General features: G+C 39.1%; 1 protein-coding gene across 2 annotated transcripts in view; it reads right to left on the minus strand.

Annotated features, from left to right (window-relative positions):
- The window catches only part of BBS5 (Bardet-Biedl syndrome 5 protein), a 137,725-nt gene that overhangs the window by 40,679 nt on the left and 73,967 nt on the right, over positions 1–23,079 (minus strand). The gene's annotated exons all lie outside the window — the stretch shown is intronic.

The following is a 23,079-nucleotide window of genomic DNA, read 5'->3' on the forward strand; positions in this document are numbered from 1 at the left end:
ATGAACCACCAGCAGCTACGGAGAGACTATCACATTCAGATAGAATGAATGGCATTCATGCATGCATGAAAATAAATGAATGACTGAATGAATGAATAAATGAGTGAATGGATGGGGTAATGAATGACTGAATGAGTGAATGAATGTTCTCATCCTACAGCTAAGGACCACCAGCAGCTGAGGAAGAAACATTCAATCTATTGGACCCTGACCCATTACATGCAATTTAACAATTAATTACATCATGGAGTACTAGAGTAGAATGCAGCCAGGAAGGCGGTTTGAGGAGGGTTGCGTAGTAACATTCGTGCGCTTTGTAGTATGACGTGTTTTCGTCTGAGCCAATAGAATCATTTCAGTAAGAGTTACCTGTACGTGCAGGTCACGAGTGAATGTTTCGAGTTTTATTTGTAAATATCATAATTAGCAAATTTAGGGAATTATTTGCGTGTGTAAGATGGATCCAGGAAGAGCAAAAAGACAAGTATTGCATCGACAGGCGAGGGAAATAGTATTTAGAGTGTATTTATATTTTGTAAGCATGCAGCACCAGGCGTTCAGAGGTGGGGAAGGTGAGGAACGCGATGTTGCCACGCCTCAAAAGAAGACAGCACTTGCGTGTGGTATCGGCCTGCGAACAGTACAGAGGATAACGAGCTACAGAAATAAAAATAATGTAGTGTTCAGGTCGCCAGGGAAGAACCCGAAGAGAAAGAAGCCAGTGACAGACCTCGAAGATTTCAATAAAAATGTTCTGCGTACAACAATATTTGATATGTATAAAAACGGCGAATATCCTATGGCATTGAAACTGGCCCGGAAAATGCAGGCAGCAGTGGTATTTAAAGGCAGTAAAGATTGTATACTGCGGAGTCGAAAAAAAATGGGTTTCTTCTTTAAGAAATGCAATGACGGGAGGAAATTCCTGATGGAAAAGTTCGAGATTGTTGCAGCTAGATTAACCTTCTTGAGAACAATTCATAAAATAAGAGAAGCCGGGAAGTCTTTAATATTCTGGGTGAATCAGAATCACACCAAAAGTGCCTGTTGGAAAATGAGCGATGGTTCTGGAGGATTGAGGGTACCCGTTGGTAAGGGAGGATGCTTCATGGTTTGCCATGCTGGTTCATCTGCTACTGGATTCATCCTGCAGTACAAATTGGTATTCCGCTCGAAATCCAAGACAACAAATTCAGACTACCATAAAGATATGAACTATTCACTTTTCAAGAAATGGTTTGTGGAAAAATTATTGCCTAACATACCACCCAATTCCACAATAGTAATGGACAACGCCATTATTCATTCTTTTCAACTCGACCGAGCTCCATGCACCAATACCCGGAAAGCTGATATACTGTCTTGGCTTTCGAGGCGCAATATTCTTCACATTTCTTCCCAGACAAGAGAAGAATTACTCGCTGTGGTAAAATTATTTAAATCAAAGACAGTATCATATGAAATAGACAGCATTGCCGAACAACATGGCAATGAAGTAGTTCGCCTTCCCCCCTACCACTGCCATTATAATCCAATTGAGCTCACTTGGGTCCAAATGAAAGCATATATTGCCGACAAAACAGCACTTTTAAAATCGCCGACGTTGAGAGACTGACAAACAAGGCTATTGCAAGCATATCAACTGAGGCATGGGAAAAATGTGTACGGTACGCAGAGGAATTACAAGAGGAGGATTCCTAGGGATGATATAATGGAGCCCTTCATTATCAATCTCCAAGATAGTGACGAAGAAAGTGGAAGTGAAGACGACGATGACGGAGAAAACGATCTTGGCGGTATCTTTCCTTCTAATTAATGCTCAGGTAATTTTGTATTTATTAATTTAATTTGTTATGTTTTAATATCTACTGTTGTTTTCATTCTGTGTTTATTGTTAACTTTCTTCATATTTTCATATTATAAAATTAGGACTTCAAAGCTTCTCAATTTCAACACGGTATATGGCTCGCACAAGTGTATTTAGTACATTAGTTTCGTAATTGCATATTTATTAATTTCTACAGGGTTTCCCCTCAACACTTTCTCAGTGTTTGATGTTAAAAATTAATTTGGACTTGCAGGAAACTTTTAAGCCCCCGAAAAATATAGGTCATCGCTTTGGAATTCAAGATATAACTGGATGAAGAAATGTTTACACTTTCGTGCTGTTATGCTCTCGGTACTTCGCCTTTCATTTCCCTCAACTTCCATTTACCTTCTTTAATATCTCAAAAATTTCCTTCAACACTTTCTCGGGGTTTGATGTTAAAAATTAATTTGGACTTGCAGGAAACTTTTTTTCTGCTAATTGTTTATGTCGCACCGACACAGATAGGTCTTACGGCGACGATGGGACAGGAAAGGGCTAGGAGTGGGAAGGAAGCGCCCGTGGCCTTAATTAAGGTACAGACCCAGCATTTGCCTGGTGTGAAAATGGGAAACCACGGAAAACCATTTTCAGGGCTGCCGACAGTGGGGTTCGAACCTACTATTTCCCGAATACTGGATACTGGCCGCACTTAAGCGACTGCAGCTATCGAGCTCGGTCAGGAAACTTTTAAGCCCACGAAAAATATAGGTCCTCGCTTTGGAATTAAAGACATAACTACATGAAAAAATGTTTACACTTTTGTGCTGTTATGAATAGCCAAATTGGCATCACCGCACCTCATACTTCTGTCTCTCTCTGCGCAATCAAAGATACGAAACAGCCTTCTGGGCTGCGTTCTACTATAACAGCAATGACAATACCGTGATACTAATACTAATATTCACTATACAAACTACCACTAATGAAAGATTCTTAACTAACCGATTCATAACTCAAACATCCATACGTAATCTGCTCTATCCGCATTACAGGATCTAGCAACTTTCTTCTATATAAATTTCTAATTACAATTAATAACTTACTGAGATTACTAGGCTTAAACCATTCTTTGCTTATCATCCTAATAATTCTATAACTATTCTCATCCTCACTTAACATATGTTGTTCTTCGCTATTCAAAAATTTCCTTCTAGCCGCTAGGGTTTCTTTACAGGATTTCAGCATGTGAAATTCTTCTCTATGTTCACTACAGAGAAGGCACCTTACTGTATCCTTCCCCCTAATCTAACCCTTATTCTTATAAATTCCCATCATCCACCATATCAAACCTTGAGTTTCTCTTCTATTTACATTCACAGTATTTATGCTCATACCCTGCGTTATCCAACTGAACTCTGAGAAGGTTGATTGGAGCCCTGCACGCAAAGCAGACATGTGTGCGGGAGTGCTGAGTGTTTGTTGCATAAGCAAAATGGGAATAGGCTTAGAACTCTACCGAGCGGTCATCGGCCAATGGAACAACCGCATAAAGTATCAGGTACGTGGTCTGAAATGTGATGTAAAGTAATTTGAAATGGTGTTGGCAGCGATAGTGATTGTGGTGCTATTAGTAATTGGAGGAGTGGAAAGCAATCCTGGGCCACTGAATTGGGCAGATATTGAAAAGATTAAGGAGGTGATAAAAGAGATCAGTCAAACATACACAGCAAGGGAGTTCATCACGGTGCAGAATAAGGACACTCAGGATATGAAAGACAGCCTAAGGGGTGACATGGCAGACATAAAACAATCCCTGGATAAATACCAGGAGGAAGTGGAAATTGCAAAGGAACATCGCTTGGTGTTGCAGCAGTGCACTCGGGAGCTGGAGGTGCAGGTTCGGAGGTCAATGTTTGCCCAACGTAGCAGATGCCTGTTCATATATGGGATTAAAGAGAATAGAAGCGAGGATAAACTGGCATTACTATCTTCTGTGTTGGAAGTGCTCACAGCAGGAGTGAAAGTAAATTGCACAGAATCCGATGTGGATGATGTGCAGAGAATAGGAAGGACCCAAGGGTACAGGCCGATTAAAGTACAATTGGTATCCCGGATGAAAGCCTATCAAATCCTCCGGAATGCTAAGAATTTAAAAGGGACAGAAGTATGGATCCAGAGAGACCTGGGAGTTGAACGAAGAAAGGAGATAAGAGTTCTTCGATTCTACGTGGGAAGAGCAAGGAGAGAGGGCCTTACAGCATTCATAAGAGGCGAGAGACTCCATCATAGGCGATGGTTGGAGAAAGAACTATTCATCATCCCAGCTGGAAGCCTTGGCTCAAGTAGGGAGTGTAGTACAGCACAACACAGAAGAAGGAATGATGACGCACAAGAAACAGGAGCGGAGCACGTGCCGACGAGTTTGCTGACACCTACTGAGAATGAGGGCGTGGTCACCAGTACCGAGGGGCGACCTATGAGTAAATGCTTAACACCTGATGTTGAATCGGGGGCTAGCACGTTTAGTACACCGGTAGCTGTAAAAAGCAGTGGCAAAATAGATCATAAGAAGAAAAAACAAGGACAGAACTTGAAAGACATATGGGATAAGAAGGGAGATCTCGTAGATGGAAAAGGAAATAAACGGGAAGGAAAGATGGTACGGGTAATTTATAGCTCTCCTCATGGAAGTATAGTCCAAATTGATATAGCAATAAATACATGAAGTAAAACAGGAAGTGTTATTGGTAACAGAAAAGCGAAATAACTAGTATTGAGAATTGACTATATTAATATAGAAGGCTTATTAATAAAACTGGGGAATGATGGAATGTTTGAGCTTGTGGAAAATTTTGAGATATTTGCCCTTGTAGAAACATGGATGCCCAAAGGGAAGATCTTATCGTGGATGTGGTATGTTACGAGAAGTGTAAAGAAAAGAAAGAGAAGGGCACAAGGGAGAACTCATGGAGGGATATCACTTTTGATAAAGGGGAGTTTATTAATCATATAGAAAAATTACCTAACAATATGGATGATGTAGTTTGGATAAAGCTCAAACTGGAAGGTAGTATATATGCATAGATATATGCATAGGCTTTCTCTATAACCATCCTATAGGGTCACCATATACGAACATGAACTTTTTTTTTTTTTGCTAGTTGCTTTACGTCGCGCCGACACAGATAGGTCTTATGGCGACGATGGGACAGGGAAGGGCTGCGAGTGGGAAGGAAGCGGCCGTGGCCTTAATTAAGGTACAGCCCCAGCATTTGCCTGGTGTGAAAATGGGAAACCACGGAAAACCATTTTCAGGGCTGCCGACAGTGGGGTTCGAACCTAGTATCTCCCGAATACTGGATACTGGCCGCACTTAAGCGACTGCAGCTATCGAGCTCGGTAACATGAACTTTTTGAAGATTTAACAGAGGAGATTAATTTAATGAGAGGTAACTTTGAAGAGGTAGGAATTATTATGTTGGGAGATTGGAATGCACAAACTGGAGAGTCAATTCCAGCATATAGTAAAGAAGAATAGAGCCAGTGAGAGGTAGCAGAAATAGTCGGGATAAAGAACGTAATGTATAAGGGGATAAACCCTTAGAACTGTCTGCCGCAGAAAATCTATATATTTTAAATCGGCTGTGGCGGGCGGATGTTCCTTTTCTTTTTTTCTTTTTTGCTATTTGTTTTATGTTACACCGACACAGATAGGACTTATGGCGACGATGGGATAGGAAAGGCCTGGGAATGGGAAGGAAGGGGCCATGGCCTTAATTAAGGTACACCCACAGCATTTGCCTGGTGTGAAAATGGGAAACCACAGAAAACCATTTTCAGGGCTGCTGACAGTGGGGTTCGAACCCACTATCTCCCGGATGCAAGCTCACAGCTGTGCGCCCCTAACCGTATGGCCAACTCGCCCAGTGCTGGGAAATGAAATGGGAAAGCTAACATATATCACAATGCACAGAGGCAATGTAATTGACTTGGTTGTGGGTACAGGAGATATTTTGGAAATGGTAAAGAAAGTAGACATAAAACAATGAGCCGAATCACATCATTCCCTTGTATCTGCTACCTTAAGGGTGTATGGGAAGGAGCAGGAAGAATGTAATATTTAAAGAAAAAACAGGATAATACTATAATTAATAAATAAAAGTGGTGCGAGAATATCCTAAAAAGAATAGTGGCGTATTTAACCCTTTTGCTCGCAGGCTATTTGCACCAGTCAAGCCCAAAACACAGACCAATTTTCATGATTATGTATGTTAAAATTTAAAAAATTGCCGTGTAAAGAAGTCCCCAGATACAAAATTGAAAAAAATCACAATAGTACACTATTCAATATAGTTTTAGGAAAAAATATCCCAAAATTATTCATGGCATATTTTACTACAAAAAAAAAAAAAAAAATTAGAAAATATATTACAAAAAATAAAAATCGGTTTTCGAATACTAAAAAAGTAATCTGTTCTTTAGTGATACTGTTGTTCAGTCATTGTGAAAAAAAAGGGCATTCATTCTGTATAACATGATATAATTTTCTTTTTTGTATTCTTATTTAGTCATGAGTTATAGCACCTGACGTAAAGAACTGTACACGTACCTTCCGGAGTCAGCATTTGTGTTTTGGAAAACATTCGCCTATCATCACTACCTGTAAAATCCGAATCACTCTTCTTTTTATTTATCTACAGCTTTTCACACACTTGTGGGGTCGCGGGTGCGAAGTGTGTCGCATATGTGGATTTGGCTCTGTTTTATGGCCGGATGCCCTTGCTGACGCCAACCCTATATGGAGGGATGTAATCACTATCGCGTGTTTCTGTGGTGGTTTGTAGTGTAGTGTGTTGTCTGAATATGAAGAGGAAAGTGTTGGGACAAACACAAACACCCAGTCCTCGGATCAGAAGAATTAATCAAAGGCGATTAATATCCCCGACCTGGCCACGAATCAAACCCGGGCCCTCTGAACCGAAGGCCTCAACGCTGACCATTCAGCCAATGAGTAGGACTAAAATCCGAATCACTATCGGCTATAAAGTCACTGTCATCATCTAAAACATCTAAATAATCCAAAACATCAGAATTATTTAGCCTAGAACTTGGACGAGCCATTTAAAAAATTAGGCCTACTCATGGCACAGAAATCTAATAACATGAAATGTTAAACTAAACTTCACTTGAGAACACTGATAAATGTTGAATATAAACAATAAACTGCTATTAAAATGGAAACAATAAAACGAAGGAAAACACGTATTGTGAAGCTTAAAGGAGACTGTACTCGCAAGCAGCACACTTCAACTCGCCATGCGGTAAACATACCTGGTTTGATAACTTCATATGTTCCAAACAAATGAGGTTAGTTTCTCTATCTCTTGAGAAAAGTGTAAACTAAATCAAAAAGCTACTATTGCTGTCTTTTCCTGACATCTGGGAGTCCATTAAGGTACTACTACAGCCATCCGAACACAAAGCCAACAGATCAGCACGCTGAGTGTTTTAAGCAATACCACTTGAGCCGATAGATCGGCTCGCTGAACGTATAAGAGTTACGAGGAGAAAAATTTCAGATAATTAAGAGTGGAACAGAGGTAGCGTTATTGAGTAGTAATGTGGACCTAGCGACAGAACTAGTAAGAAACCCTTTAAGACTATAGCTCACGTGAAAAGGAAAGCAGAATAATAAAAAAGATGAGGTAAAAGGATGGTATAGGGAAAATGTGTAAAACTAAGAAATTGGAGGCGATTAGAGCCCTAAAGGTATTCAGGAAAGAAGGTGAGCCTGAGGCCAGTGCACAGTATTGTAAACTAAGAAAGGAATACAAAGTGTTATTAGTAGAACAAAGGAGGATATGGAAACTGGAGCAGACAAAATTAATAAACATAGATTGTAAAAATAGTGAAAAAATAACTTCACATAGGTTTGGTGTCAGGAAGGGCATTCGGCTGTTAAACAGGGCCAAATCCACATCTGTGACACAGTTCGCATCTTCAACCCCACAAACGTGAGGGAAAAGTTGCGGAGAAGGAGGAGGAGGAGGAGGAAAAAGAAGAACTTCATGAAACTTGTCTAGCTCAGCCTTAACTGATCCTTAACATGGCGAAGCAGGCCAACTCCTTTGGATTGACTGACTGATTAATGATTAACTGATAGATAGATAGATAGATAGATAGATAAATCCGGAAGATCATTTCAGAATTCAAATCTAAGAGAGCAGCAGGCAAAGATGATATCATCTTGGAATTGTGGAAACATGCTGATGAGGAGTAAATTTTTTTTTGCTAGTGGCTTAACGTCGCACCGACACAGCCAGGCCTTATGGTGATGATGGGATAGGAAATGCCTACAAGTTGGAAGGAAGCGGCCGTGGCCTTTATTAAGCATTTGCCTGGTGTGAAAATGGAAAACCATCTTCAGGGCTGCTGACAGTGGGATTCAAACCCACTATCTCCCGGATGCAAGCTTACAGCCGCGTGCCCCTGACCGCATGGCCAACTCGCCCAGTGAGGAGTAAATCCAAGAAATTCACAAGATCATATCCGACATCCGGGTGACAGAAAAACTACTAAGCAATTGGACCAGAGGCTGCATAGGAGAGTACTAAGCCAAGTTCCAGAAGTTATAGTCATGTGCAGAATAGATCCCAAGCCTCAAAACCATCCTCATCTACAAGACCCCAAGTGCATCACCCTACATAGCAACTTTCATCAGCTTCCATAAGGCCTATGACTTAGTCGACAGTCAGTCCCTCTTCCAGACACTGACTGTATTTGGACAAGACAACAAGACCTTGAACCTAGTGAAAGTGACTAACATCACATCCATAGTCAGATTCAGAGGGGGAACTATCAAAGAGCTTCAAGATCAGACGAGCTATTACACAAGGGGACAGCTTATTCCCTATCATCTTCAACTGCCTATCGGAGAAAGTCACTTGTGAATGGGCGAACACACTAACAGATGGCTCCGGGTTGAGAGTTGGTTACAGAAAGGACAAGCTAACAGTCAACTATATGGCTTCACAGATGAGCTCACACTCCTTGGGACCAGTGTGGAAGAAGCTACACAACAACTCTCCTCCCTCAACCACATAGCAGCTAAAGTAGGACAGGATCACCATCAACAAAATAAAGTTCATTACAAACATCAGAGATGCACCCAACTCGATCCCACTGGAGGACACAAAACACAAAGGACTAAATCCTTCAAATACATTGGAGAATGAATAACCCTGAACATCAATGAGGACGCGGCCATGAACAGCACGTGCTGAACCAAGCTGTAAGAAATGTATGCTTCAGAATGCCTGAAGATGGTCAGACAGGGACAACTCCAAACACTAGAAATGAAGGATCGAACGATCCTGAGAAAAATCATGGCTCGCATCAAAGAATACAGAATCAGGCACAACAAGGAACTCTACCAACAACAAGTGAGCATTACAAAGCCTATGAGAAAGATGAGACTAATCTTCTATGGTCATGTAGTCAGGATGGGACAACCAGACACTCACCTCAGGAGTTTTCAACACCACCTCTAGAGGGAAAGCGACTAATGCCAAGTGGACTCACTAGTTAGAAAAGACTTAGAAAAATTAGAGAATGACCCCAATGAAATCTACTACAGAGATCATTACAGAATGTTGATCAGAACAACAGATTTTCTCCTATCACTAACAGCCACAACACTGCATCCTGGAGTAGGGGTCAAATGGACTCAGAAACGAAAAGCTATTCACAGCACGAGGGTTAGAAAGTACTAAGTTCAGAAGAAAGCTCACCAAAATTAAGAACATGCAGTCCATAGCCAGCCTAAATGAACCCCCCACCAAACAAACAAACAAACAAATAATTTTAGTGAGTTTCATACATATATTCAGATAAATAGTAACAACACTGAACTTCTTTCCTACAGATTGTTCATATTCACTAGAACTTCTAGCTTCTCTTTGACATTAGTATCACAATCTTGGAAACTATGAAATACAGTAGAACCTTGATAATTCGAAATCAGTTAATTCAAAATCTCGCCTAATTCGAAGCAGCTCTCGTTCCCGGAAACATGAGGTACGGTTTTGCATGTTATTTAAATCGTTTAATTCGAAATACGGATAATTCGTAATTCGAAGAACAATATCGGTTCCGCTACCGAAATTCAGACTTTTAATGTGCAGGGGTAACTTTGCGCACTTCCACCTACTTTGGCGTGTCTACAATGTGCGTCATTTCTGCTATGTTAGAGCTGAATAGTAATTATTTTGTATTCGGCGTTTTAAGGAACGCCACAATATCACGTAGCAGGCAGTGTGCGGAGAGGTAGAATCCGAGAACTCTGGCGATGCCGACAGTTGGCGAAAAAGCGTGGCTTATAGCCTATAATCAATTCGTACGCATCGAACAATATTGTCAATGCCAATGAAACTACATTGTTTGTTTGTTTTATTTTTTAAAATGCTGAGGACAAACGGACTTATGGTTTTAAAGGAGAGTATTGCCAGCTGGGATATGTACAGTGTTGCTATGCAGTGCACACTGCACACGGAAGCGAGAGACTTCCTTCCCCCATCATAGGAAAGTTCGAAAAGCCACGATGTTTTAAGGGCATCGGGCACTTTCCATGCCAGTATAAGGCATCTTAAAATGCAAACAGTACAGTAATCCAAAAGAAAAAGCATTTGCACAGGGGGGCAAGCATAATTTTTCCTCGTCTTTGAATCGTGTTTTTCTTCCTTTCGTTGCGTGAGGTTATGTTTGCCATTGTTTTATACAACTGCATTATTTGAATAATGTAAATGCACCTTGTTGGATACATTTCTTAAATAGTGTTTTCCATGGCATTTGAAATGTTTAAACTGAGAATAAAGGGGATTGCATATATTACTGGGTCTTAGAAGTGCCATGCCAGGAAATCGTACAAGTATAGTTACTGTACTGTTGTTGTAATGTGAATGGAAGCGAGAGACTTTCTCCCCTCATCATAGGAAAATTTGATAAGCCGCGATGTTTTAAGGGCATCGGGTACTTTTCGTGCAAGCACAAGGCATCTAAAATGCATACAGTACATACATCCAATGAATAAAGCACTTGCACAGGGGAGCCAGTATAGATTTCTCCTCGTCTTTGAATCAAGTTTTCTTTCTTTTGATTTCATTGCGTGAGGTTATGTTTGCCGGTGAGTTATCCAAGTGCATTATTTGAATACTGTAAATGCACCTTGTTGGATACATTTTGCAAAATAGTTTTTTTTTTGGCATTTGAGAGATTTAAACTGTGACTCAAGGTTAATTGCATGCAGTAATGGGTCTTAGAATATACCGTATTTACTCGTGTATTAGACCCCCCCCCCCTGGCTTTTTGAGACGAATAGAATGAAAAAATAAATCTCGCCTATAAGACCCCCCAACGTAATTCGTCAGAGAACGACGACGATTCCACTTCGAAGCAGGTACAAGTCTTATTGCAGCTCTGATGACATCGCACAAATTTGTGAATAGTTTTGTCCGTATGACCTACGCAATGAAAACACGTCGAATCCATGTGGTACATCTGTGTTTCGTAGTTAAGAAATGTCCGCCTCTCCAGCGTAGGTCTACTGCAGCTCTGATGACGTCGTGCAAATAGATGAATAGGCCTAGCTTCGTGTCCAACCCGCGCATTGCAACCATGCATCAGTCATGCTATATGTCTGGGTTTTGTAGTTAATAATGTCCGCCAGCGTAATGGTTAGCACAATTAGTTGCTGTTTTCGGGGGTCTGACTTCGATTCCCGGTACCGTACTGCCAGAGATTATTTGAATACTGTAAATGCACCTTGTTGGATACATTTTGCAAAATAGTTTTTTTTTTTTTGGCATTTGAGAGATTTAAACTGTGACTCAAGGTTAATTGCATGCAGTAATGGGTCTTAGAATATACCGTATTTACTCGTGTATTAGACCCCCCCCCTGGCTTTTTGAGACGAATAGAATGAAAAAATAAATCTCGCCTATAAGACCCCCCAACGTAATTCGTCAGAGAACGACGACGATTCCACTTCGAAGCGGGTACAAGTCTTATTGCAGCTCTGATGACATCGCACAAATTTGTGAATAGTTTTGTCCGTATGACCTACGCAATGAAAACACGTCGAATCCATGTGGTACATCTGTGTTCCGTAGTTAAGAAATGTCCGCCTCTCCAGCGTAGGTCTACTGCAGCTCTGATGACGTCGTGCAAATAGATGAATAGGCCTAGCTTCGTGTCCAACCCGCGCATTGCAACCATGCATCAGTCATGCTATATGTCTGGGTTTTGTAGTTAATAATGTCCGCCAGCGTAATGGTTAGCACAATTAGTTGCTGTTTTCGGGGGTCTGACTTCGATTCCCGGTACCGTACTGCCAGAGATTTACGAATGGCAGGAAGGTTGATATGCGGTAAAAGCGGTACATGTAACTCCCCTCCACTGGGGATGTGTCTAAAAAGAGCTGTACCACCTCGGATGCGGAAACGAGTTTACTTTAGTTGATTAATATTCGCGGTTGTTGCTATTTATACAGCAGGCGAGTAAAGTGGTCATTTAATATCTCGTAACTCGGGCCATTATAGGTATATATTTGGAAAGAAGTAAGTTTAAAATGTGATAAAAGCTATCCAATTAAAACGATTGTTTTACTCACCAACATACCTAACAAATAATAATAATAATAATAATAATAATAATAATAATAATAATAATAATAATAATAATAATAATAATAATAATAATAATAACAATAATAATAATTATTATGTCCCCACGTACTTTACACGATTTTCGAAGACACCAAACAAAACATACTAGGGTATGCGTTAATAAAAAAAAGAGACAACGAATGTACAGAATTAAACATTATTATAATAAAATGCATTACCGCCACACCTGTAGATATCCATAAATGCGGTGTATTTTCCTGTTATTTATTTTTATTTTTTCCGTCGAACTTTTGGCACTATCAGGGCGATAATATACCTAACCTAAACAATGTGGTCTGTCTTATCTCATGGACAGCTGTTTACGCAATCCCTGATGTCATAAATGTAGAGAACAAGCATGAAATATACTTAAAAAGAGGGGTCTGTGTTTCAACAGCCACAGTTATTAAAAGAATGTTTTCAGTTACTATGTATTACATTCGCAAGTACAACTCGTAACATACGCTAGTTATCAGCTGATGGTTTGGCATGCCTTCTACAGTACGGCTTTATTTGGAATGAGTGGCTTCTGCTACATATACACCAACAGGGAATATCAGAGACCATCTGGGAATAGATTTACACTGTTTAGACTCTATAGTTGGGAACAAAATTATTTTTGAGTCGTTCAAAAAGACGGGGCCTCGTATGCTCTTGATTGCAGTGCATGACTCAAAGAGAATGAAGCATGACTGATGCGACTGACGAGAGATAGCAGTGAAGATGACTTCACTTAGAATGTCGACACGCCGGTAGCAAGGCAGGGAAGTTGGCAGCGCAAGGCGATAATGCAAATGAAAGCGGTGATCAGGTTTACTGTGTGGTAGGTCTACTGCTGAACTGACAGAGACAAATGACTGGCCATTAAGTTCTTTTGCATCAATATTTAATTATATGATAACACGATACCCTTATCCCTTTCTCCTACGGGATCGAGTATGAAGTGAGACGAATCTTCGTAGCGAGTTTTTATGGCCGTATGCCCTTCCTGACATCAACCTCACCAGACGAATTAATGAGATGTAATGAATGACATGATATGAGTAACTAAAACGGACTTTTATATGTACCGTAGGCCTAAAAGTCGTGTTCACCATTTATTGTCTTTTTACGTTTAGAAATACTGCCTTCCGATGAAAATAGCCAGTATAACTTAAATACAGTCTAAGTTTGTTGAATAATAGTACAATTTATAGCTCTTTATAACCTAGAAGGCATGTGTTCGCTGCACAAAATTTTGAGGTTATCGCATATTGTACCCCTCTTTATTATTTTTGTCTGTAAAAGTGGGAAGAAAGGGGTCTAATACGCAAGTAAATACGGTATTGTGACGCCGCAAGGGTTGGTATTTCCAAAGTATGTGTTGGCGGTTAATTCGAAATCACGTAATTCAAAGTCCAACTTTGTGTCCCAACGACTTCAAATTAACGAGGTTTTACTGTACACAGTTTTCAACTCAATTTTCTAACCCACTATCCTGCCCAAAATTATTACAGTGATTTTCATGTTTCTGAACAGTTTAAGTCCATCATAATCTTTCTTGTGATACATTTTTTCTACTTGGAGGACACAATATGTGAATCATATATGATGTTACCTCCCCTGCTAACCATGTGACTTTGCCGCGGTGGGGAGGCTTGCGTGTCCCAATGAGGCAGATAGCCGAGCCGCAGGTGAAACCACATTGGATGGGTATCTGTTGAGAGACCAGACTAAGGAATGGTTCATCGAAAGGGGGGTAGCAGCCTTTCGGTAGTTGCAAGGGCGGCAGTCTAGATGATTGACTGATACGGCCTTGTAATAACACTCAACATGGCTTAGCTGCGTTGATACTGCTACACGGCTGAAAGCAACAGGAAAATACAGCTGTAACTAACTCCCGAGGATATGCAGCTCTCTCTGTATGAATGATGTACTGATGATGGCTTCCTCCCGGGTAAAATATTCCAGAGGTAAACTAGTCCCCCATTCGGATCTCCGGGTGGGGACTACACAAGAGGGGGCGATCATCAGGAAGATGGATACTGACATTCTGCGAGTCGGAGCGTGGAATGTTAGAAGTTTGAATCGTTGTGGTAGATTAGAGAATCTGAAAAGGGAGATGGATAGACTAAAAGTTAGATGTAGTTGGAATAAGTGAAGTACGTTGGCAGGAAGAACAGGATTTCTGGTCAGGCGACTACCGAATTATCAACACAAAATCAAACAGAGGAAATGCAGGAATTGGTTTAATAATGAATAAGAAAATAGGGCAGCGGGTAAACTACTATGACCAGCATAGTGAAAGAATTATTGTCGTCAAGATAGACACCAAACCAATGCCCACCACAATAGTGCAGGTCTCTATGCCTACTAGCTCAGCAGATGATGAGGAAATCGAAAGAACATATGAAGAGATAGAAGATTTAATACAATATGTAAAAGGTATGTATAGACAAGAAAAGGTTCCACCTTATCAATACAATTTTTTTATTGTAAGAATTAGCTTACAGGACTGGTTTCGACTTTTAAACAGTCATCATCAGCTGTACATGAATACCTTTACATTTGTGTCAAGCATTAGTTGGTATGCCCTTTTCTAAAGGGAGATGTCATATAACAGAAGAAGAGTTTTACATATTGTTGGACCAATACGCCAATCCCAATCCCAATATAAATGAAATTACAGAAAAAAACCAATAACATTTTCAATAAAGCCATTCCCGCTTTAAAAAATGACTATCTCAGAGCAATAAAAAACAGAACGTAACACGCGCCGTAGTACCGTCGAACAACACGCCCAGCTCCGCCCCTACCCCCACAACAGCAACTCTCCCTACCCCTCTACCCATTCCCCTCGCAGCAGCAGACACAAACCTAAGGAGAACGAGATACAGTACACGCCAAGCTCTCAAATCCAACACAACCCAACCACAACAGCAATAGTGACCTCTCCAGCAGAGGTATCTTCAATTCTTGCTTCTTTGGATACCTCCAAATCATGTGGTCCAGATGGCGTACCCGCAATAGTATTGAAAGAATTTGCATCTGAGCTAGGTAGGCCACTTAGCATCATAATAAATATGTCATTCTCGTCAGGGTATTTTCTGTGTGAGTGGAAGAAAGGTTATGTCATACCAGTGCTCAAGAAAGGAGACAAAATGGTGTTTGATAACTAGCCTGTTGTGTTATTGTCCCTAATTTCAAAGGTGGCAGAGAAGATCGTGTATAAGAGATTGTACAGTTCAGTTTCACAGTATATTAATATAGCGCAGCACAGTTTTGTACAGAAACGCTCTACCGTGTCCAATATAGCGGTGTATATCAATTTCATTTCAGAATCTCTCGACGGGAGGCAACAAGTGGATGTTGTTTATACGGACTTCTCCAAAGCCTTTGATTCAGTTCAACATGATGCTCTACTCACCAAATTGTCAGCATATGGGATAGGAGGAAGAGCTTTGGAGCGGATTAGAATCTGTCTCACTAATAGTGTTTGCGTAGTAAAAGCTGATGGTATTATGTCAAAGCCGTACCACCCTACTTTAGATGTCCCCCAAGGAACTTTACTGGGCCCTCTTTTCTTTGTCATATTCATAAATGATATAACATCAGTTATAGAACACAGTAATTTGCCTTCTCTATGCTGATGATCTAAGGATCTTTAAGGTAATCAATAGTGAGTTGGACTGTAAGTTGTTACAGTCTGACTTAAACCTACTAAGTAACTGGTGTAAAAAGTGGCTGCTTGGTTTGAATACTTCAAAATGCAATGCAATTACATTTTCACGCAAGTTGGAACCAGTAAATTACCCTTACCATTTATGCAATTTCCAAATAGCTCATGTGAATGAAATAAATGATCTTGGTGTGACACTTTCAAACTGCAACGGTCTTTCCTTCGAGAAACATTTAGACAAGATTTTTTTTTTTTTTTTGCTAGGGGCTTTACGTCGCAGACAAGATTTTTAGGAAAGGGTTTAAATTACTTGGCTTTCTGAAAAGAAATCGTGCCGAATTTGTTTCTCCTAGAACTCTAATAACTTTGTTTTGCACTCTAATCAGGCCATTGTTAGAATACTGTTGCGAGGTGTGGCTGCCTTCTCAGCAGTATTTAATACAAAACTTGGAAAGAGTCCAAATAAGATGCATGAAATGGATCAGCTACAAGGGTTTGGATATTTCTCTCTCTTCGTCCGATTACGAGTCTTTTTCTGAGACTATGAGCATGAGGACATTGCACTCACGCCGCAGATGTGCCAATGCCCTCTTTCTTTATAAGTGTCTCATGAATAGAGTGGATTGCTCAACATTACTGGAGCTGATTCCATTACATGTTCCTCGTCGCAATACTAGGCAAAGGTATATTTTTCATCTGCCTAAAGTGAGAACTGTGGCTCGGGCTAACTCATGGCTTGAGAGGGCACTAACATCATTGAATGAGGTGGGTGAATCAGTGGACCTTTTTCACTCCCCCCCCCGTCTAAAATCAGACATGCCCTATTGACCTCATGAATGTAAGGCCCTATCTGTAAGGTATGTAAATATATAAAAGTTACTACATGTAGTTTAATATGTCAATTATTTAAGGAGATTTAGTTTTATTTATTTATTTATTTATTTATTTTATTTAAGGTTTTGTAAATATGCATATAAAAAGGTCTCTACATTTTGTTTGAACTTGGTTATTATTTTAGGAAATTAGTGTTATTTACATAAGGTGTATTTGATGTATATTATGTTTTATTGAATCATCATTAATTGGGAAAATAACCTGTTGATGATAAATAAATCTATTCTATTCTATTCTATTAACACACACAAACAGGCATTCCTTCAGCTTATAACTCTACTGATACTTTATTTTCGTCTTCCACAGATAATATATATCAGCATACAGTTATAGACGAGGAAGGAGCCACCACTCTGCATCAAGAAATACTTACGTACAACCAAGACCACAACTTCCTCCAATACTTAAAGGTAATATTCCACTCACAGCTGCACATACTTACCTCCGTCTATATAATTGGATTTTGTTAACAATAGAAGCTTTTCACCACACACACAAGTGAAGACATTTAAACATACAATAAGACTTCCTAAGAGAGCTACAGCATTGCCTATGAACACAAGCACTGAATTATTTACAACATTGGACCCAACGAGAACATTGATACATGCAAGACGCATTCATTCATTTCTATGAAATGTTTTATATTCATTATTTTAAAGCATTTTAACATGTACTGTGTATTTTAATGTGTTTAATGTATTTGTAATTTAGATTTAAACTCAAGTTAGGTTTTACAAACAAATTCTAGTCCTGGAAGAGATAGCTCTATACCTAAGTACCTGAATTATAATATATAACCATTTTACATTCAACATGCCCAATTTGGACACTTAGACATGATGGTTCCCTATGGCATCTCCATTTAGAAAAGGGCATACCAACTGAGACTTTCCTAAGTCGCTGACTAATTTTACAAACATATAAAACTGCATTTAACTTGAAAAATATGAAATATCTGCATTTAAAATGGAAATTATGAAAATTAACATTCATTAAATAAAATACACACTCGTCGGACCTTGTACTCACACTTGCTTGTTACCTGCTTACTTACACATACGTTATTTGAAGGGCGCCAGCTGCCACTCAGTGCAGCAATAATAGAATGAGACTCTTGACTATCTCTAGGGTGTGGGGTAATAAGCTTACTTTTGACAACATACCATATAAGTTCTGGGAAAAGGGGATTGGCGTTCGGTTTCCCCATTAATTTTGAGGTTAAGATATTTTACTGTCATTGAAATAAAACTATGAATTCGTTTGATAGAACAAAATATATTCTTTAAATAATATATAAAAAATAGTGAGTCTTGTTGCGATAAAACAGATGAGAATATGAAATTATGACATTGCAACTGAAAGAAACTAGGCATGAATTTGAATTCTTCTTGACCAGACATTTAACAATTTATACGAAATATTTCCCTCACTGATTCACTTGACTGTACCTTCAACACTTTGAGTGTAATTACGACGTATTCCTTTGATCTGGTGTTTACTGTAGATGTGTCACGCCTAACTTGGTGATACATCCTTGTGACTGCTTCTTCTCCATATCATCTGACTTCTTTGTAAGTCAATATGGTATTACATCATAGCAGGTGGTATCCCTCTCTGATTCCATGGTAAGCCCTCGTGTCCGTGTCTTCAACTAAGTGACGGACCAACTTTGGCCTCACTCTCTCAATGACCAATGATTAATGGCTCACTGAGTCTTCTCCATCTCTAGTTCACACTCGTTGACTGACCGAGTGAGGCCTCTTCATCTCGTAGACTTCTTCAATGTTCAGCTTCCGTTTAACTAATGACTGACGCTACAATATGCATCCACCTTTTATAGACGTTGGTTGACACAGCTACGTAATCTCCAGAAATAACAATGACATACTCCCACAACGCCTCAAACCGTTGCATGTAATGGTGAAATCCCCTGGGGCGGCTGAGTCTCTGAGCGAATTACTAAAAGCTCACGATGACGTAGCCATGACGTAGCAATGACTTGGCAGAATCGCCAGTAGTGCAAAATATAACAACGTCACATCCACATCTGATATATCGAAACTCTCACTGTACAGGTATTTAATGTTAATCTACATATATGTATATACGCATACACTCAATTACAAATACGCAAGCGACAAGCAATGCATAATGGAACTGAATAATAATTATAACAAAATAATAGTAATCTCACAGATAAAATAATAATAATACGGACATAATAATAATAATAATAATAATAATAATAATAATAATAATAATAATAATAATAATAATAATAATAATAATAATAATACAAATACAGATATCATCTTGTAATGGGATTTGAACCGTTACACAACTAATGCTTGACACAAATGTAAAGGTATTCACGTACAGCTGATGATGACTGTTTAAAAGTCGAAACCAGTCCTGTAAGCTAATTCTTACAATAATAAAATTGTATTGATAAGGTGGAACTATTTCTTGTCTATACATAAGTGAACTATCAATACGGAAATGAAACTAGTAAATCAAAATATGTAAAAGGTGACGAGAATCTAATTGTGATGGGAGACTGGAATGCAGTGGTAGGCCAAGGAAGAGAAGGTAATACAGTAGGAGAATTTGGATTGGGACAAAGGAATGAAAGAGGAAGTCGGCTGGTTGAATTCTGCACTGACCATACTTTAGTCCTTGCCAATACTTGGTTCAAACACCACAAACGACGGCTGTATACGTGGACGAGACCTGGAGACACTGGAAGGTATCAAATAGACTTCATTAGGATTAGGCAGAGATTCAGAAACCAGATGTTGGATTGTAAAACTTTCTCAGGAGCAGACGTGGACTTTGACCACAACTTGTTGGTCATGAAATGCCATCTGAAGCTGAAGATATTGAAGAAAGGAAAGAATGCAAAAGGATGGGATCTAGACAAGTTGAAAGAAAAGAGTGTGAGGGATTGTTTCAAAGAATATGTTGCAAGAGGACTAAATGAAAAGGGTGTAGGAAACACAATAGAGGAAGAGTGGTTAGTCATGAAAAGTGAAGTCAGCAGGGCTGCTGAAGAAATGTTAGGAAGGAAGAAAAGATCAACTAAGAATCAGTGGATAACTCAGGAGATACTAGACCTGATTGATGAACTACGAAAATACAAGAATGCTAGAAATGAAGAGGGCAGAAATGAATACAGGCGATTAAAGAAAGAAGTGGCTAGAAAGTGCAAGGTAGCTAAGGAAGACTCGCTGAAGGAGAAGTGCAAGGATGTCGAAGGTTGTATGGTCCTAGGAAAGGTAGATGCTGCATACAGGAAAATCAAGGAAACCTTTGGAGAAAGGAAATCTAGATGTATGAATATTAAGAGCTCAGATGGAAAGCCACTTCTAGGGATAGAAGACAAAGCAGAAAGATGGCAGGAACATATCCAACAGTTATATCAAGGTGAAGATGTAGATATTTTGGTTCTGGAACAAGAAGAGGCTGTTGATGCTGATGAAATAGGAAACCCAATTTTGAGGTCAGAGTTTGACAGAGCTGTGAGCGACCTAAATAGGAACAAGGCACCTGGAATTGATGATATTCCCTCAGAATTACTGACTGCCTTAGGAGAAACCAGCATGGCTAGGTTATTCCATTTAGTGTGTAAAAGGTATGAGAAAGGAGAAGTTCCATCCGATTTTCGGCAGAATGTTGTTATACCTATTCCCAAGAAAGCCGGTGCTGACAGGTGTGAAAACTATCGCACCATTAGTTTAGTATATCATGCCTGCAAAATTTTAACACGTATTATTTACAGAAGAATGGAAAAACAAGTTGAAGCTGGGTTGGGAGAAGATCAATTTGGCTTCAGAAGAAATATAGGAACACGTGAAGCAATCCTGACTTTACGTCTGATCTTAGAGGATCGAATCAAGGACAAGCCCACGTACATCAGAAGTTCTTTCTGATGGATCACAAGAGGCAGGATCAGATTTGAGTGTGTAATGCATTATTAACATGATTAAAAGCAACAAAGTGATGCTTCATTGTTCAATTTAGTTCTACTGTGAGTGCCGTGTAGCCTATAAAGGAAGAGTTTTCTCCAAGTACTGAGTGTCGATTGACAGGATGTAAATGTGATAAATCCACTGGAGTGTTTAACTTATTAGTGAATATCATAAAAATGATAGGAGAAAGTTGTATTTTGTACCAGTATTTTTTTTATTATAACATTATTTTCACAATTTTTCCCTTTTCATGTGTTTTAAATAAGCAAGACAAAATATTTGATTTTCTCACTGGATGATCCAAAACTCATCTTGTCCAAAATACAAATTTAATTTACTGACGTTCTACTAATTATAATTCATCAATAACACGACACTCTGACATTAGACTTGAATGCACGGTAATACAGTCAAATAAGTTTGTATGTTTCTGGCTTTTCCTGAAAAAATAACATATGGTGTATAAGACGAGTTTTGGAATGGACCGCCTCATATGTCAACTAGCAACCCAACTATCAGTTTCCCAAATCCCTTTTCCTCATTAAGTTCAATCAAATACAGTAGAGACAATATGCAACACTCAGCGAGATATCGAGGGACAGCTATGAGAGCTCTCTCTAGCGGATTGATCTGAGAACTACTGATTCTGTCATAAGAGCACGTGTATTTGTGTGTGAAGTTTTTGGTGTTATTTATGCGTTTTCAGTGAGTTGACATAATTAAATAGTAGCGTGTGTCATTCCTTGATATCTCCTCTCAACATGAGGGGAAAGGTATGTGTTGTGTTTGGCTGCAGTAACTATGAAGTAGCGAAGAATGCACGGTCTTTCTTCCGTTCCCCTCGTGACAAGAAAATGTAAGTAATATTGTGTTTGCATATATATTTTTCCAGTGACAACAATGATATTTTTATAGTACTTCATAATCTTCTGACCTGCTCGACCCATATTTTAACTGGCTTAAAATATAATACGCATATTTTATTGCTGTTGTAGGTGTGATCTGTGGTTTTGATTTGATTCAGGAAAATACATATGCATATGCGTGTGGCTGATTGTTTTCCAAGTTACCCCGTTTGGAATGCCGTAATGCGTTGTCAAGCACTGAAGAAAATATGGGTGATTTAAGAAATGTACATATTTTGTTGAAACAATATGATGATGCAAATTTGCTTTACCCTAATGTAATGGCATTATGGCAAGTATTGCTTATAGGGAAAGTTTGAATGTTTTTGAGGCTAAATTTATAGATTTTCTTTCTGTTAGTAGGCTGCAAGTTAAAAGGAAAATTGTCCAGCTCTTAAATGTAAATTCATTGAATCACGTGTGTAAGGAATGTGCTGATATTTTTGTTGACAAGTGTTTTAATATGATGATACAATGCTTTTACATGAGAAAAAAGAAAAATCTAGCCGTTAACGTTCAGGCAGGAATTCTAAAGCTAAAAAAGTAATGCATAAATCAAAGATCAAGCCCTTTCACAGCAGTCCATTTCACATCTTGATTATATGTATAATTTCAGTCTTCAAATAATAACCTGTTAAATAATTCTTCATTCATTTATCCAGAATTGCTTTAGCAACATTGAAGTTAATATCTTAGAAACACTTTCTTTTTAGACGTAATTTATTTATCCATTTCCGTATATACATTTCCATTGATATTTGAAATTACCGCAAATTTTCAGGAGGAACCCTCTTAATTTTTAAATATTGCAAATTTTCAGGTCAAGCCACTAGGAGTGCCACTTGCGACTTGTCTCCCATTTTAACAAGGCTAAATCCGGAAGTATCGCGTATTGTCTCTACTCTATTTGGTTCAATGTGTGCAGTAGACAAAGCAAGCTTTACACAATTCAGAACCTTTTTTGGCTTTATCTGAACTGTAAGATGGCTCTATGCAGAGAACCTGATCGACAAATTCCTGTTCAAGCCATGGCATTCCCATCATCAGTATAAAACTGTAGATAGATAGTACAAACAGCTTTCTTACTCACTGTGTTTTCTTTTTTTTTTTTTTTTGTGTG

This window comes from Anabrus simplex, chromosome 2 (genome assembly GCF_040414725.1).
Source record: "Anabrus simplex isolate iqAnaSimp1 chromosome 2, ASM4041472v1, whole genome shotgun sequence".
NCBI lineage: Eukaryota > Metazoa > Arthropoda > Insecta > Orthoptera > Tettigoniidae > Anabrus > Anabrus simplex.